This window comes from Dermacentor variabilis, chromosome 6, assembly GCF_050947875.1.
Source record: "Dermacentor variabilis isolate Ectoservices chromosome 6, ASM5094787v1, whole genome shotgun sequence".
Lineage (NCBI taxonomy): Eukaryota > Metazoa > Arthropoda > Arachnida > Ixodida > Ixodidae > Dermacentor > Dermacentor variabilis.
In genome coordinates this window covers 140,089,419-140,108,381 of record NC_134573.1, presented here as the reverse complement: position 1 = coordinate 140,108,381, position 18,963 = coordinate 140,089,419, and the positions used below count along the sequence as shown (strand labels likewise).

At 42.7% G+C, this 18,963-nt stretch overlaps 1 protein-coding gene and 1 long non-coding RNA gene across 3 annotated transcripts in view; one reads left to right on the top strand and one right to left on the bottom strand.

The window, feature by feature from the left end:
* The window catches only part of lin-28 (protein lin-28 homolog), a 252,336-nt gene that overhangs the window by 40,668 nt on the left and 192,705 nt on the right, over positions 1 to 18,963 (top strand). The gene's annotated exons all lie outside the window — the stretch shown is intronic.
* On the bottom strand, positions 11,080 to 15,279 carry LOC142584383 (uncharacterized). The gene is made up of 3 exons (XR_012828776.1): positions 15,184 to 15,279; positions 15,002 to 15,086; positions 11,080 to 11,266 (listed from the first exon to the last, which is right to left on the bottom strand). It is a non-coding gene; the product is annotated as an uncharacterized LOC142584383 (long non-coding RNA).

Genomic DNA, 18,963 nt, shown 5'->3' with positions numbered 1-18,963 from the left:
TGGGTTCTGACCGGTTGCCTTCACCCAAAAAAGATCACATTCTCGTGACGCTTGCAGCAGAAAGGGTGTTTCACGTCCACCGCCAAGGTCTGTGAGTGGTGGCGCTGGATAACACTCCCAGGGTTCTACAAGGAAACATAAATACCCAAGGAAGTGGATGGGAAACGGTGCCACGGTAGCTCTATTGGTAGAGAATCGCACGCGAAATGCGAGGGTTGTGGGATCGTTCCCCACCTGCGGCAAGTTGCTCTTTTCATCCACTTTCATTTCTATTAATTTATTGTTTCGTTATTTCATTTAACCTGAAGTAAGTTCCCCTGTGTTGTTCTTGGTGCAAGTGTTTGTTGGCTTCTTATATGTTATTGCAGGTGCGGCACGATAAGTAAACCGCAGAGTAGTAAGCAAAAAAGGCGTTTTTTTCTAAACAGGTCGCTAGGGGCCCACATATTCCTCCCAATCATTAGTATTAAGTTGAAGCTCCAAACATGAGTTGTTAGCTTTCCAGCTTCAATTCTTTACTTCAGATGAACAAATACATGACATATTTTGACATGATATAAATTCTTGCACTGGACAGGCAACCTTTGTCACTGCAGCCACCTCACTTTGCACGGTCATTTGTAAAACCCAGGGAAACCAACTTCTGCACAATTTCTGCTCTCTGCACCCTCAGATATCATTTTGCTCAGAAACTGACATCACTCACACCAAACTGATGAAAACATTGCCGCTTGTACATGGCAATGAGTAGGTAAAATGAAATCACTGGACCAGTCAGACTCATCACTATCCCAAAAAGAGTGAATGTGGTTATAATTGCGCTCCCTCCAAGAATAAAATCGGGCGGTACTTGGTGCGAGCACTTTCGACGTGTTTCTTTGTGCCCATTTCTTCGTGCTATATGTCTACTAGTATGTCTGACTTAGTAGCTTAAGCAGAAGCTCTGCTATAATATATGTTGTCCACTGTAATTTTATTAACCTAAACTATGCTGGTAATACAATGTGAGCTACATAACAAGGACATAAAAGTTTGTAGTATCTTTTATATATATTATCTTTGTCACATATAGCACACTTCTACTGGTTCAGGTTGGTTACTAGAAGCGAAGGAAATAGCTTAGCTGAAAAGATGCATTCTTTGCTCCAAAACAGCAATACTATAACTGATTAATGCCCGTGTAACTTCGCTTTGACTGTTCTGAAGACCAAAGCAATGAATATTGCACAGTGCCAGCAGCAGTATTTACACCATGTCTTGATTTCCCTTCAAGTGCATCTCTTTCGATCACCTGAGGGATGTTTTTAGCACACGAAGTGTATCCTTGTTGGCTTTTGACTTTTAGCAGTTAGCAGAATGCACATGGAGAACTGGCAAGTGACCAGCCATAACATACCCGCTGTGGGGGCATAGTGGCTATGGTGCGGCACTACTAAGCCCAAGGGCTTGAATCCCAGCCACAGCGCCGCTACATTTTAATGGGGGTGAAATGCAAAAATACCTATGTACCATGCAATGGGTACATGTTAAGAAACCCCAGATGGTCAAAAGCTTCTACAAGATGATGACATCATTTTGAAAAGTTGGCTGCCAGTACAGAAACATACTGCCCTGTGGTATCATCTATCATGCATTAAAAAGAAGTGTGTAGTGGAACCGAACCTATGGACGGCGAAGCAGAACTTTGTGGTTTTACTTCTGATGGACCCAGCGCAGCCTCAGTTGTACAGGCACAAATTTCAATGACAAGCCTTGCTCATCCTCAGTAGGGAAATGGTTAAGTGCATTTCGCTTCCTAGTTTCAAGTTCTGCAACTAGAATATACAATTATGTTCACTTTCCTTTTTTGGGGCGGGGGCAAAAACTGAGCACAATTAACTAATCACTTATCTATCATGCAAGCGATGTTTGCCTTTCTCAGTAGTATATCTAAAGACAGAAAACTAGGCTCAGGTGTTTTTATCTCTAAAAGAAAAGACAAGCTTTTATACGGCAACCTATCAACTTGAAGCCCACAGTAGTAGTTCAGCTTCTATGCCATCTAGCTGTTGAGCACAAGTCAAATAAAAATTAATACAAAAGTATTAGTGTTCCATGCTTTTAATGCACGGTAAAGGGACACTAAAGGAAAATAATGAGTTAAGTTAGATTGGAGGTTGGCCTTTCTTAATAGCAAATTCATCATTTGTAGCAAGAACCAGAGCTTTTCTAAGCAAGAAAATTAGAGAACTGGAAAATCAAAGAGCACCAACTAATAAATTGAACCAAATTCTGTAGTTTTATGTGCCAAAACCACAATATGATTATGAGGCATGAAGTACGAGGGAATCTGGATTAATTTTGACTGCCTTAGTTACTCTACTGTGCATACAATGCACAGCACACATGCATTTAACACCTATCAAAATGCAACTGCCACACCTACAATTTGATCATCCACTCTCAGGCTTGGCAGCGCAACATCAAACAGCCCAACTCAGAGCCCATGCTTGTCAGCAACCTTCTGCAGTGAGTGCGTCGCTTGGTGCTCATGAGGCAGTACTTCCAGCTGCTTCAGCTGCTTCTAAGTGTGTGCACTGCTGGCTTTTGCTGTTTTGCAGCCCTTAAAGCCCAACTACAACAAAAGTTAAGGCTGCGTAAAAAATGATTCAGCCAGTGTAAATACAAAACAGCCTTCTAGCATTCTTGATAGCGAGACTGAAATGAATGCTATAATTACCAGTAACTGGCAGTGAGGCATGACTCAGATTGCAGGGCTCCTTAGTGCGGCCTACGAGGTAAGGGACCACCTGCAGCTGCCTGCAGTGTGATAAAAAACCTGGAGGTCATGTGGACTCTCGCCATAGCCACTAACCACCAGGTTCATGCGTCATCTACTAATACACTATTAAAAGAATACAAAAAAAAATTAGTTACCAGCCCCGCAGCTTTACCAAGATCACTACAGTAGTATTTACTACTCATTTATTACCAATTTAGCCAAAGTGAAATTTCATTGCATTTGGAATTCAAGCTTCTGCAGTAGGGGTATTGAGATGTGATGATCACAATGCTCCTGTGCTTTGTGACATTACATCACTACATATTTGACAAGGCCATGGTTCTAAGTGTTTTTGATACATCAATATCTTAATTCTTTTACAACCTAACTCTAATGTGACACATGAGAATACAGCAGATTACATTTGAAATCTTTTTAACGGGCATGGAAAAGGACTAACCTTTACACCTGAGACACGCATGGCGAAAGCATTGTTAGCAAGGCTCCCACGTGTTTTTAAATAATTTTTCACCTTGGTCAGTGTCAGTTGTTTTTTCCCTTAACTCTTCCTAACCGGACAAGACTTCGTCAGACTCAACTTCATTAACCCATTGACAATGCGCTGCATATCTTAGGTAAACATTTGATGGTCCCCCTAAAGCATGTTTCCCAAAGTTACCAACAAAGAGCAAAGAATGGTTAGCTACTGCATGAACCAGCCTACACCCATGTTAAACCCACTATTACCCCAATGGGCCTTGAATAGGCTCTAAAAATGTGTATTCACACAATGCGCAATAGCTTTTGTGCTCAGGTTGGCAGGTTCATAGCAGCTGGCCCCCCTCACTCTCATCATCGGAATCTCAGAATCCCTACTGCGGAAACTTCAGGAGTTGAAAGCAGCAAAAGACAAAAGCGCGCAGTTTGAAGCAGCCAGAGGCACTGCCTCATGAGCACAGCAGTTGCACTGACTGAAGAAGTTTGATGACAAATGTGGGGCCCATTTGTGCCGCTGGTTCCGAAGAAGCCATCTAAGCTTTATTCCCATGCTTGAGTGTAAAAATACAGCTGCTTTTAACAAAAGGCATGCAACACCATTCATGAATTGTGCCACTTGAATGGTTTAACAAATAACCTCTTATTTCTGGTAAGCTCTACACAAGCCTAATTGGACGCTGCACTAATGAAAGGGCAAGAGAACACTTGCAGAATATAAAAACAAAGGAAGACCAATGTAGGTGAGCATTGTAACACATGCACTTGTCATCCTTAACTTAAAATATATTCTTGGGAGAAGTAGAAACACGAATGCACAACTGATATCATAAGTTCTTCTAATATCATAGAGTGGGAGTGACTGTGTAATTATTCATTTTCTTATTTTTTTTCTATTTCTCACAAGTATGTGTATGAATGTTTTTTGCTTTTGGTTTACACAGATTGCTACACCTCAATTTGTTGGACCCTGCTCCCTTCTTCGCAAGCTTTCCTCCCTCCCCCTCTTTTATGAACTTCCAGAGAGATTACATGAATAGTTCCTGCTTTCTTAGAAAACATGGCACACATGCGATGGATGTGGAACATCCTTTCTGCTGCAGGCGTCACAAGTACGTGATCTTTTTTGGTGAAGGCAACTGGTCAGTAAAGCCCCACATGCCAATTGAAGGTATCAATGTTGCCGGATTCGAGACCCTTGTTATGTAATGAACGAGAAGAAAGCAGGTGAACCGAGGGGCCCGATTTTTATTAATCATATCATAAGACGCCAACAAACAAAGATACCAAGGACAACACAGGGGAAATTGTACTTACTAATTCAAATAAAGAAATTATAAATTAATGGAATTGAAAGTGGATGAAGAAACAACTTCCCACAATTCGGGAACGATTCCACATCTTCATATTACGCGTGTGATGCTCTACCGATTGAGCTACCATGGCACCATCTTCCCATACATTTTCTGGGGTATTTATGTTACTACTAGAACTAAGCCTGGGATTGTTAGCCAGTGCCACCACTCACAAACCTTGGCGGCGGATGTAGAGCATTCTTTCTGCCGCAGGCATCACAAGTATGTGATCTTTTTGGGTGAAGGCAACTGGTCAATAAACCCACACATGCTACCTGAAGGCACCAATGTTGCCAGATTCGAGACCCTCATTATGTAATGAACAAGGTGGTTAACGAAGGGGCCCGATTTTTTTTACTGCTGGTGTAGTACACACTCTCCTGCGTTTAGGGTGATGCCAGCTTCTTGCAGGTGCTGAAGTACTTTGTGCAGTCATGCATCATGTTCTGCCTTCATGCGGCCAAACACTATTCAGTAGTCTTGCAGACATGCTTGGCCGTCCAGGCCTTCTAGCGGTCTTAGCATTTCCCTGTAGAAATATTTAGTTGCTGTGGAAATTCCGAAGGGCAATCGGAGGAATTTAAATGGCCAATTGGCATCAGGAAAGTGTACCTCTAGGACAGAGGTAACCAGTAACCAATAACCGGCCCTTGCATCAAGTTTGCTAAACCAGGCAGCTCTGGTGGGCACTAAGACTCATTCACACAGAATGTTCTATTTCAACCTTCCAAAGTCACTGCAGATTTGCAGCTCGCCTCCTTTATTTTTCGCAACTACCATAGGTGCACGCCACTCTGTGGTCTCTTCGACCTTTATGATGACACCCAGGCTCTCCATTCTCTCCAACTCACATTGGACACTCGGCAACATGGGCAGAGGTACTCGCCTCGAGTACATAATAGCACACTGCTTGGCATCAAGGAGTAGCGATATTTTGTAAGCGGTCTTGAGAAGGCCCAGGTCTGTAGCCAGGTAGAGGTAGCGGCATAAAATGTTGGCTGAGTCACTGACCTTGCCTGCTGACTCTGCTACTTCTAGGAGACTTGGAGGACATTGAAGGACTTGATTGTGGGAGGTCAAAAAGTGCGTCATGCAGCTAGTCTATTAAATAAAGTTCTTCTTGACACAACCAGCCATTTCAGCACAGGGTCGCAGTGAAGAGTCTAACCGTTGCTATTTTGGTCCTGCCGGGTCCGAGCAGCTGTTCATTTGCTTGATTCAGGTTGCCCATAACTTGTTCGTCGTAGAGACTTGTTGGCATGGCAGTTACATTTGCACCAGTGTCTACCTTGAACTTTATTGGCAAGTCATTGACCATCACATTGATTTTCCATGGCCCAGGATCCTGTTGGTCAGTTAATTGTCCAAGTAAACCTCTTCCAAAACAGCTTGGTATGTGCTTTTTGTTCTGCTTTTTGCAAGCAGAAAAGCATACGGCAGCAGTGTTCCTTTTTACTGCAGGCACTGCATGTTTTGCCATTCACTGGGCACATAGTGTGTGATGGTTAACCATAGGTGTTCTGTTGAACCATACCACTTGCATGTCTGTGCAGTGTGGTCACGCTGGTTTTTTTTATAATTATTTGACTTTCCTTTGCTCTTTGAGAAGCTGCGCATGGTGTTGACAGCTTCAAGTTACTGTAGCTGTGGCCGTAGGTCCTTTTGCTGCTGTTTGTCACCATGTTGTGAGCAGCATTGACAGCGGCTTCCAGAGTAAGCTAGGCGTTAAGTTGCAGCTACTCACTTACCTGCGTGTCTGTGGGACCGACCACGAGTCTATCACAGATCAGTTCCTCTTTCAGGGCACTGTACTCAGAGGCTTCAGCTAGTCTGAAGACTTCAGTGATGAACATATCGGCTGTTTCGTGCGCGTCTTGCTTCCGGCTGTTGAACTTTGCACACTCGTATAACACGTTCATCCGTGGCAGGAAATTTTTTATGAACACTTGCATTACTGTGTTGTAGTCGAGTTTCTCAGCATAACAGAGCCTGAGCAAGGCTAGGACGTCTTCGGCTTCACGACCCATGGCATAAATGAGTGTGTTCACCTGTGTCTCGTTGTAGTGCTTCTTTAGTCTGGAGATGGCTCTATAGCACTCCCATCTCGTGAACCACTGTTCCCACTCCTCGGGTCGCCAAAAATCAAGTTTTTCCGGCAGTTTGACGACGAACGAGTTGAGCGGAGCTGCGTGCTGGGCTGGTGGAAACTGTAGGCGAAGCCATGGGTAGCAAAGTTTCGTATTCACCGCACTGCGTTACTTGCGCGGTGCATTTCTCACAGCGTTGTCGAGTATCCCACCGCTGCCTCCATGTCGTGGCCGGATGACGAGCATACATGATTAACAAAACATAGGTGTCAACTGGGGACTGTTTACTAGGTTGCATATGCAAAACACGTACGGCTCCATGCCGGCTCGGCTTACACAGTCTGGTCCACTCTCCCCGAGGAATTGTTCTGCATCTTACATGACCGCGTACGAAGCGCCATCTCGTTGCAGTAGCTCACACGACACAGTGTACCAGTTGTTGCGTTTCGCCTGCGACACGTGGTTTTGCCGGCGCGACTGCGGCGGGGCGGCAGACATTTTGGCCCGATCGTCGTCGCCGCAACACTCATCGCCAGGTGTTTCCAGGCGCGACTGCGGCGATGCGACCGCCTAGGGATCATCCTCGCATTCCAGTCATTGTGCCCGAAACAGGCGATGCCAAAGCAGGGATCTCATTCCAGTCATTGGGCCCGAAACAGGCGATGCCAAAGCAGGGATCTCGTTCCAGTCATTGTGCCCGAAACAGGCGATGCCAAAGCAGGGACCATCCTCTCATTACAGTCATTGTGTCCGACCGGCAGCGCCACGACAGGGTGCTACGAGATCGTGCTCGACATGGTGCTACGGCATCGCTACGACAGTGTGCGTCACCATTAGCCCATTGTACATTCACGTGCTCGTCTTTTGAGGGGTTCCTTCTTGCCCTCAACTGCGAGAGTATAAAAACAGCTGCCCCCGGACGCCAAAAGGAGGGCTCCGATTTCTTCTGTTGAGTGAAGTGCTCTCCCGTCTCTCTACTTCGGTCAAACCTGACCGCCAACTCTTAGCGATGTTAAAATAAACAAGTTGTTTCGTTGTTACCAGTCGACTCATGCTTTGCCGGGACCTTCGGATGCTTCCAGTTGTACCCCAGGCCGCCAGGCCAACGCTACCCTTGGGGCTTGCGACCCAGGTACAACCACGGGCGTCAGCGCCGAGTTCCCAACAGATCGTACCAGCAGTCCGATCCAAACACAGTGTAACTCAATGAGCAGCAACTTCAAAAGAAGTATACTTCGGAAGGCTGCTCAAGTTTAAACAACTCTCAGTTAACAATGTCAAGACGATTTGCCCTCTCATTAACGTGCACATTTACGCCACTAGACCGTAACCTCTTTGCTACATTATAGCACAGTTTCGGTCCGAATTAAAACACTGATATAACACAGCAGAAAAGTTATGAATAAGAGCCATAAATACGCAGAATATTAGAAAGGCTTGCACTCTCATTCTTGCTAACTGATCATTTGTTGAAATTCCGGCAGACTTCTGAATTATAATTTTTAAATGTGCTGCCCATTGAGTTACGATAATGCATTGCGGTGAAATTTGATAGATGGCTGCAGAGCCAATTCAACATTTCAGTTTCAACCACAGCTAGTTACCCCTATGCTTTTCTTGGCTTCAGTGCCTTTATTCTTTATTCAGAGATACCCCACATTGCCCGGGGGCGTGCAAGCAGGGTGGTTACAACTTCGAAAAAAACATCTTCATTCGCACAGCACACTTGGTCACAAGATAATCGTTTCCACTCTGTTGCAGTTTGGGCAAAAATGATAGCATAAAGGTTCGTTCTAGTTCGGTACTCTCGAATTTTAAAGTCATGATCTGTTCTTTAGATACATGGTGCGGTGGTTTAAAATAAGTGTCTATTAATTCAGGTTTTGTTATTATATATGCTAAATAGCAATTTTAGTCACAGTTTCCATCGGCGAGACGAGAGCGCTTCCCATCTGAGCTCACTTTTCATTGCAGTGCAGCTCTCCTCTCGCTTGTATCGCCCATAAACGAACTTTCCCGCTCTTTTTTGTATTCTCTCGATTTGGTCGATCAAGGTTTTCTGACGAGGGTCCCAAACACCACACGCATACTCCAAGATCGGACGAATGAAATATAAGCAGTATTCTTTAGGGCAAAAAATAAAGATTTCAAATTTCGCTGAATAAAATTTAGCGCTCTAGCAGCATTTGCAACTACATTACTCACATGTGCGTTCCAAGAACAATCACTTGACAAGATCACACCCAAATATTTATACATATATTGCTGGTCAATAATATCAGTGTTCAAAAACTAACGCGTTTCTATAATTTTCTTTTTTTTCGTGAAAAACAGATGCACTCATTTCTTTTGTATTTAGTTGGATTTTCCACTTCTCAGACACCACGAGACAATGCTAGTAAGATCAACCTGCATATCAATGGAGTTCTGTTCATTTTTCTATTTTCCTATACACTACGCAGTCATCGGCAAACAAGCGTAAACGCGAAGATATCCCGGCAGGAATATCGTTAATATAAACTAAGAACAATAGCGGCCCTAAAAAAGACCCTTGAGGAACTCCTGATGTGACCTCGACCCAAGGAGAAGTAGCACCGTTCAGTATTACGCATTGCCGATGCTGCGACAAGTAATTGGCAATCCAGCTACACACTTCTTAACATTTGCCTCATTAAGTTTTTGAAGGAGCAATGAGTGACAAACCATGTCAATCGCCTTTCGAAAATCTAAGACGACACAATCTGTTTGCCCATTCGCATCCACCTGAGCCACTGAGTCCTGATAGAATTCAATTAGCTGTATTGTACAGGACAGTCCCTTGCGAAAACCATGTTGATTATCAATTAATAATCTATGTTGTAATAAATGTTTCATTATTTCTTTGTACAAAATATGCTGTAATATTTTACAGGAAATGGATGTTAAAGAGATAGGCCTATAATTGTTTACATATTTTTTTGGACCACCCTTATGAACCGTAACTACATGTGCCATTTTCCACTCATTCGGCAGCACTCCAGTAGAAAGAGATTTAGTGTAGATTAGGTAGAGGTAGGATGCGATTGGCCAGGCACAGCACTTCAATATGCGGGGAGAAATACCGTCTGGGCCGGGGGAATTAGTTTCATCTATACTTTGTAACAATGATTCGATACCACCAACACTGAATTCGACAGGTTGCATTAATGGCTCAGCTCTCACATGAAATTTTCCAAAGGTTCTTTTGGGCAAGCAATGCAGAATGAAAAAATCATTATAGCAAGCTGCCTTAGCTGTATCATCGGATAGGACCTTATTATGGTGAACAATTTCATTTACTCCCGTTGAGTCAGATCCGCATTCTTTTACGTATTTCCAAAAAAGCTTTGAATTTGTTTTCATATTATCATTAAGTCGATTGAATACTGACCCTTTCCAATGTGAACTTTAGTTTTATATTCATGAATTACTTCGACCTGCTTCTTAAACTGATAACTGCTTTGGGTTCTTTTGAATGCGTTATATACTCTTCTTTTCCTTATTAACCTCAGAATACTAGGCTTCACCCATGGTTTCTTAGTTTTTCAGCCCAACTGATGGACACTCGTTATATACTTTTCCGTCAGTTCTGTAAATTTTGTTTTAAAAAGAGACTACATTTGTACAACATCAGAATTCTCACAAAGATAATCAAAAACAGACAAATGAGCAAATAATTCCTGTGAAATGGCAGAATAATCACCTTTATCAAAGAAAAGCCTGCTGGCTTTATATGGTCATGATTAAAAAAATGAAACCCGTTTTCCTTCTTCTCATTCATTCTTGCGAGGGTCTGAAACCTCATAGCCTTGATGCCTTAAGGTAGCATGCATGGGTTTATTAGCCACATGCCTGCTCGCTTCAGTTCAGGTGTTACACGACACTATCATGCAAAAAAGGATGTTCCACATCTGCCCACCACGGCTCTAAATGGCGCTGGCTAACACTCCCAGGGCCACGTATACCACACATAAATACCCAAGTTAGCACAATTGGTAGCGCATCGCGTGTGTACTGCAAAGGTTCTGGGTTCAGTCACCACCAGAGACAAGGTCTTTCCGTCTGCTTTCATTACTTTTTTTCAATATATTCTACATTTCAATTTAAACCATAGCTAATTACACCAATGCTTTTCTTGGTTTAATTGCCTGCGACCTTTATATCACCAGCAAAAATAAGGTAACAAGAAAATGAAAAGAAATAAGTGGAGGACAGGGTCATCAGTGTTCAAAGAACCACCTTCCTTTTTGTATTTTTAACCAACACGTGCGCCCAATAGGCAACTCCTCTGCCTGCACATCAAATGACAGTGCAAGAGATGCAGCTGGAACACACAGTCAAATATATGTACAGCATACCAATGCATCTCCTGCGAAGGTAGTGAAGAGCACAGGTGCCTTAGAGCTGCGTGCCACGGTTCCTCTTGCCAACCCATGGAAAGGAGCATAAGTGATGCTGTAGAGCTTGCCGCTTCAAGCAGCGTTCAGGTAGCCATTCATTATTCTGCACGTAGTATCCAATGTATTGTAGATATCAAGGCAGCTTCAGTCCTGCAGCAAATAAAGTGATCAGTTCTAACCAAAATGTTGAGATGCAGGCACTTTGGCAGACGGATGCTAACATGTTGAAGTTTCTGGGATGCCAGTCATAATTTCGTTAAACATTATATGGGCCACTCATACAGGGATGGAAGCAGTCAAAGAAGTTTTGGAGCAGCTCTGAGAACAGCAAATTTGACACACTGGAGCATGAATAGCCCGTTTTGGAGCAGTAAATACATGTTTACATGAGTAGCTTGGTAAAGGTCAGTGAGTGAAATACAGGCATATGAAGAAAAGGTGCCCCTTAGTTTACTTTACAGAGCACTATTTGGTTATGGCAGATCAGTTCTGCGGAAGCCTGCAAGGCAAGTAAAATTCATGACAGGAAAAATTTTCACGCACCCTACTTTAGCATGAAGCTACGAAGGAAACCTGTACAGGTTTCTCGGAATCCACCATTAAATTACATACTGGATGTGACAACTAACTGTGGCCAAGAAAAAAATAAATGAGTGCTTTCCGTGAACATCGCCCACTCTATTTTGATAGGCTTATGTTAGTGCTACTGAAGTTTTTTTTTTTTTCATTGTAAACAAGCAGTTAATATGTAATTGTAATGAATGTTTATTTCCTTACTTATCCAACACGGTGCCAATGCAAAGGTTGTGGAATACGCCGAGAAATGACCGATAACAGTGTTACAATGACCTAGGTCAAGCGTGGTCTTTTTTTTTTCCGACAAAAAAAAATACAGAACATGCAAATTTTTCTTTAAAAATTCACGTGAAAATGCGCCCCGCATCAGTAATATAAGCGGTCTCAGATGGAAACATTGTCATCAGCGTACTGCATATATTACGAATGTGCAAACCTGGGGCACAGTCTTGTAAAGGTTCGCAAAGTGAACGGTTACCAAGATCGCGCTACTTCGCGTTGGGTAGGGACTGTACTTGCACGCCAAAAACTGCTGACATGTCGAGAAAAAACTGCAGCTGCTCATTCCCAGTGCCCCTATTTGGCAAAGTTTGTGCAAAGATTGATGCAATATTTGGTGCGCTGAAGCGCTGGCATGGTCAGGACGGTTTATTTTCACCTTTTAGTTATTTCACGGGCTTTTTCTCGTTAAAGAAAGTTTTCACAAATCCTAGGCTATTTTAAATGCTGTTACCGGGCATTTATAACCATCATACAAAACTTTTTCGCTTCTCATCGATTAGGTAAATTTAAAAATTCAGCTAATGTAACATGTTCGTGCACAATGAATGAGAAATATTTGCAGTGGCTGCCATGAACAACACTCGTCAAGGTACAGTGAACACCATTCGAGTAGAGCCCTCTGGTAATTTTTAATTCTTGGCAACCTGCAGTTGAGATAGCAGAGTATCGCAGAATAAATGTGAAGTGACGTACTGGTCATTAAATGTTTGCCAGTATTTTACACAAGTTTTGACACACTGGTTGAAAAAAAGACATGGACGGGCATGTTGATTGCACTTGAGTTGTGGTACACAAGTTTCCCGTGTCGTGCAAGGCATCTACATTAGACAGACGGGATGGGGTATCAATGATTGCTTGGGCAAGCATAGTTACAACCTTCATAAAAGTTAACGAAGTAGGTCCCTTGCCATGCATTGCAAGACTTGTGGATGCAAACTAGTTTTTCTAAAGAATGTGTCATCATAGGATGCAGCCGCACTCAACTGATGCGCGAGATTATTGAGGCTAATGCCATTGCCAAATACGTTAGGATGTGCGTGAGTACACCCTCCTATCTTTATCAGACAAGGAACTTTACTTTCTAATGTTGAATTCCAATGGCGGAGTCGGAGCAAATTTTTCTGCTCGTTTCGGAGCAAGTTTGTTCCAATGACGGAGTGAGAGCGGGAGTAAGGTGTTCCAATGAAAGAGTCGGAGTGGATTCAGAGCGGGAGTCATTCCGTGGAGCAGAAAAAGATGCTCCGCCAAAATCGGCGGAGTGGACCGGAACTCTGCGTGACGTATTTCCTTTACCACGTTTGTCTGCTGGGAGGCGCCACCAGTCACGACCCGCGAGGAAGCAAAAGCTGCTGCACGCTTGGCGAGATATCCATTCCGCACTTAAAAAAAAAAAAGAAACGACAGGTGAACGGTGCTGACGAGACAAGTGACCGGTGCGGCCGGTGCGGCAGTGGTGGGAGCAAACAGCGGAAGGAAGTGACAACACGCAAGGTATCTTGGGTAACTCGGCGACACAAGTTCCGTTTCCGCCTTGCTCCGGCGGCGCAGGTTGTGTTCCACTCGCGGATTTGGAGGCGTTGCTCTGCGCCAGAGTCGCGTGCTCGCTCGCGGAATCCGTCGGCTGCTCCGACTCCGCCATTGGAATTCAACATAAGTTGGTTGGCACATTTTCAGTGAACTGCAGCCGTGTGCTTCTTGTAAGGTTGTTGTTTCAATTGTTTTTCTCATGTGTGCTATGAGTGGCGCATATAATGTGCAGTAGGGTCATGGAATAAAACCAGTTGGAAGTTAGCGCTCATCCTCCTGTCACCTGTACATTTTCTTTCATGCTCAAACTGAGTTATGCTAAAGCAAGACAAGAATCCATTCAGTCAGTTTGTGCCTTCGAACCGGTTCAGTGTCCACAGTGCACGATGATGCTATTATAAAGGGACATTGAAAATATAGTTTATTTTCTTTGAATGAATAAAGTTTAGTATTAAGTTTCACACTGCATTTTGCAAGTTTTAATTACCCTAATATAAATTTGTATTCTAGAATGTGAAGGATGAAAACAAGCATTCCCAAACTTAGACATTTCCAATGACATCTAATCACTACAACTTAGAGGAAAGGCGCTACGATCTCAAACAGTCGCAGCTTCTATCCGCGGTTGTTGTATATAAATGCATTACGCACCGAGAGAATATGATCAAATCTTAAAGCTAAAACTACGGTAAAGGCTTGTACCAACACGCTTAAACAAAGGAGAACATTTCAAAACACATAGTGCAGAGGTAAAAAAATAGATCATGGAGTTTTGCCTGCCAAAACTACAATCTGATTATGAGGCGCGCCATAGTGGGGGGACTCCGAAATAATTTGGCTACCTCGGGTTCTTTAACGTGCACCTAAATCAAAGTGTACGGGTGTTTCCGCATTCCGCCCCCCTCAAAATGCGGCCGCCGTGGCCGGGATTCGATCTTACGACCTCGCGCTTAGCAGCCCAGCACCACAGCCACTATAAGCAACCACGGTGGGTATAGTGAAGAGCTGTGAAAATTTTTCCTATACCAGAAATAAGTTTTTGGCCAGGGGCTCAATAACCGGGGGAATCGCGCCCTGCCTGGCGCTGCTCACAGTGCCCCCTCAGCAAACCGGGACATTTGCAAGCGAGAACGAGAGCACTAAGTCCGGCCATGGCTGGTAAACCATATGACGATACATTAACAAAATATACAGTAACTAAAACAAAAGGACGAGTAAAAACGAGAGGTGTCGTTTTTATTTAACTGACATATTATCTTCGCGTCTTTTCCCCCCTGTACGATATAGAGGTTACACAGTTCTGCTTATTCCATATCAGTAGTATCGTCTTACATCGTGCATGCGCACTGAGCACATCAATACGTTCTGGATATCGCAGAAGCCGTTGTTCACGACGTGAGACTCACGATAGCGAAGTCAAATGCCATCCTTTTAGAAATAAAGAAAAAAATTGTTTGCCTACGACAAACTTTGCAAACAAGAAATAAAATATAAGCTTACCAAAATGCTTCGTCCAGGTTGGTGGTGGAGTTCGTTGACGTTCACCGTTGCGCATTACGCTGTGTTGTTAATCACGCCGCCCTCGCTTGCAGGCGTGAAAAGAGCATCAAAGTATTATTATTTTCTGTCAAATACTGGTGCCTCGTAAGTACAAACAGAAAATTTTGAGCTGTCTAGCTTACCCCGGCATAACGGCACACAGCAGCTTCCCGCGCTCAAATCTCGCTGTGGATTCGAATTCGCGCCGCGTGCATTTCGATGAGTTGTTGTGGCGCCACCTAGAAGAGTTTAAATATGGACGGAACGAAACAAAGTTCTAACATATGTCCGTCTAGATTTCTTTATATTTATTTATTTCCGTCTAGATTTCTTTGTATTTATTTATTTAAGATATAAGGCACATGCTGTTTAGAAAATACTCACGGCAAACAATGGTTTAGTCTAGTTTCTTTGGCCCCTCCGATTTATGTCCATTGTCAGCCGGCCTGCGGCCTTTAAACGATATTCCTTACATGTTGTGGCTCAATATTGCAAGCACTGAACCTGGTTGAATGGGGTTTAAATAGAGGGACAATATTTCGTTCTGTAGAGTATTGCTGTTGGGGATGGAGCGAGTATTAGGCTGCTTCTCGTCGGCAAAAGGAGCCGGACGAGCAAGTCACGAAATGCAAGAAAACGAACGGCTTGCATGATTACTAGTACAGTCTCGCTTGGGTGACCAGTGAGAAACAGCATAATTAAAAACCTAACAAATACAATGGACAGCCGCCAAATCGTTGGTCAATTAGACATGTTAATGATGAGTCAGATTGGACGTGATTCTTTCGTGTTTGTCCGTTTGTGAACGTGTTGTGAAAAGCTTCGTTTATTCGATGTTGTGCCCCATTTTCACCAGAAAAAGAAAAGCGGCGTGTTTCTGTTGACGCGGCAAGCGCACGGATTTACGGGCAAGCCGCGCGTGTCACGTTCACACATATCGCTCAATAAAGCACTCCGGCGGTATCGACATACCGGCCGCACCACTGGTGGTATCAGCTAGTGGTACCGGTGTTAAGAGCCGAAAGGACCTAGAACCTCAGGGCACTACAAGAATATATTTCATGGTTTCACACCTGCTTACTACATAAGTGTACAAAATACATGCATGGTATCGCACTGTACTCGTAATGCAAAAATAAACGAATTAAAATTAATTTGTAAACTAATAAACCTAGGTGAACTTTCAATAATTCACGAACAGGTAGGTTCGCACTCAACTGACTCATGAAACAGTATGCTAGCTGTGTCAAGAATCTTAATTAGTCGAGCAATTAAGGGTGGGGATGTGCAATGCCTTGGGGAAATGCATGCAGAAGTAGGACAATATAGCTGTTGCCCTGTTTTTGCTCATTCCCTATCAGCTGATTAATCACTTATTTATTTATTTATTTTTATTTTCACATACTGCAGCCCAATTGGGCTATCACAGGAGTGGGTTTGTACACTGCATATAACAAAATATTCTTCTGCACAAATCAACTTCAGCACCTTAAGAAACATGATACCTTCAAAATAAAAGATACAATCAGTATAAAAAACACAGCATGAATCAAGTTAATTTATGCAAAAATTTCCCTAAAGACAGTGACCTAGTTTCACCTGGAAGTAATTAAGTTCCATTTTTCAATTGTATGAGGAAAGAAGCTATACTTAAAAAGGTTAATACGCGGTTGAAATGGTGAAAGGCTAAGTTTGTGGCTCTTCCTAGTAGGTTTCAATTTATCAGGAGACAGATAGTTGTTCTTTAATGAGTAGCGTGGGGTGTTAATTAGATTATGCAGCAATTTAAGGCATTCACGATCACGCTGCTCAGACAGAGGTTGTAAACCGAGTTGTTATTTATTTAAGTCATTATTCCAAAAATTGGAGAGTTGGAATTTCCCCTCACAAGGCACTACTGGAAATAAAATCACCTTCAGTGCTTGTCGAATGGGTGCCGCAGTGTTATAGTTGACTTGCAAAGGCGGGGCTTGCTCAGAAAATAGAAGAGAGGCCGGACTCTCTCGAGCCCCGGCTAACTTTGAGCACTGATTGTGTTGATCAGTATACTATATATTGTACTACCACACAGTACAACAACGTATATTAATGGTTAATACAGTAATAATATGTGTATATAATAATGATAATGATTCAGATCTGCATCTCCTTCCTTCATGCCACAGAAAATGGCTATGGAATTCTTGCTGTCAAATCAATAAATATACTTCAGAGCACTGTCGCGTTGTCGTGACAGTGTAGAATATACACACTGGCAACATCACTTCAAAGCATTGACTCTTTATTGGTCAAACCTGTGCCCAAAAAAACATGTGGCATTCAAAGCACAACAACCTAGCGGCAAGCATGGTGTGTCAAGCGCGTCACATGACTTGTCAAAGGTCGTAACGTAATCACTGGTGCTATATATATATATATATATATATATATATATATATATATATATATATATATATGTACCTTCATATACCTTCCGCAAAGTACAACACTATTTTCATCTCGGGTTGACTGATATCTTTCAGTTGTTAATTAGTAGGTGAAATGCAATCTACAGAAAAAGGACAAACGATAGTATGCATATGTGTCAGTATAATCACGCAGTATCAGGCTGGGCATCATAACTGTGGCGAGGAAAGCATATGTCGCCTTGAAGAAGACAAGCCCACTTGTTGAAACGTTGGCTCCTGCTTTCACCATGTTCTCATTTTGCTCATCGTCTTGAATTTCCATCTCCCACCTTCCCAATGTTTTCCCTGGGTTTGTATACATGGTATTTTAACACGCAGCCTAAAAGATTGCAGATTCTTCTTCTATATGCATAGTTGGTATATAATTGTGAATCAGCAACACACTAAAAAAAAACGTTTTCTTCTAGCATAACACTGAAGCATACAGAGCTGTAAATTTATTGTGCCTACCTAGGCGTCATTTCACATATTTAAGAGGTGAATCATTTTCCTTTGTGTACATGTGCATTGGGCCAGCTCCCAGATCAAACTACATGTCATCAATCTGCACAGTTGGCACAGTAGGAATTCACAAGAGAAATTTTAGCACAGTGCCTTGTTTACACTTTTCTACATTTCTGTATGCAAGATATAACTCTACAATTTCCACTGAAGATACTGTGCTTGTTGTGCAGGCCATGTTTTAATGCTAATGGATGGCACCTGTAAAATCATGTAAGACTTTTGTGAATATATTGGCACAGCAGCACCTTCTGGTATTTTGTATGTATATATCTGACCAGCAACACAACCAAGCAGAGGTATTTTGTGTTGTAGCAAACAGGTGGCCACTTAGGTTTGGCAGCTCTAGATGGGCACATCGCACCTAGTCGTTCCTCACCCCACTTTAACATCTACATTTCACCAATGGGCAAAGGACAATGTTGGATTCCGTAAAATATCCAATTTCAAATGCACTATGGATGACTGACTTTTGAAATAACAATGACGTGATGCCTGGAAACCCATGCACCAACTTTCTTCCCATACTAGTTACCAATGCCTTACAATGTGCCTTAAAATTCTTCATATGATGCGCCTGAATTTGGTGCTAGAATGGAGAGGAGTGCTGTAGTTAACTTTACCTGGAGTGGCAAAATGCCTCACAACACTGCTACATCAAAGTAGCAATGTTGCAGTGCTCAATGGTGCCCTTAAAGGCATTCAGTTGAGCGCATCACATAACAGGGGAGAGAGGAGTACAAACATAAATGAGATTACAAAGTAATAGTTACAATAAATAATAGGACAAAGTACAGAACAAAAGTATGCTAACATTGCTTAGCTATTAAAAAACAGAATGTAAGAAATCATAAGAATTGCAAAATGAAAGTTATGCACACAGCACCATCCAATGTTGAAAATATGCATGCCCACATGAACTACTGTATTAATACAGGTATTTATTAGTAACTC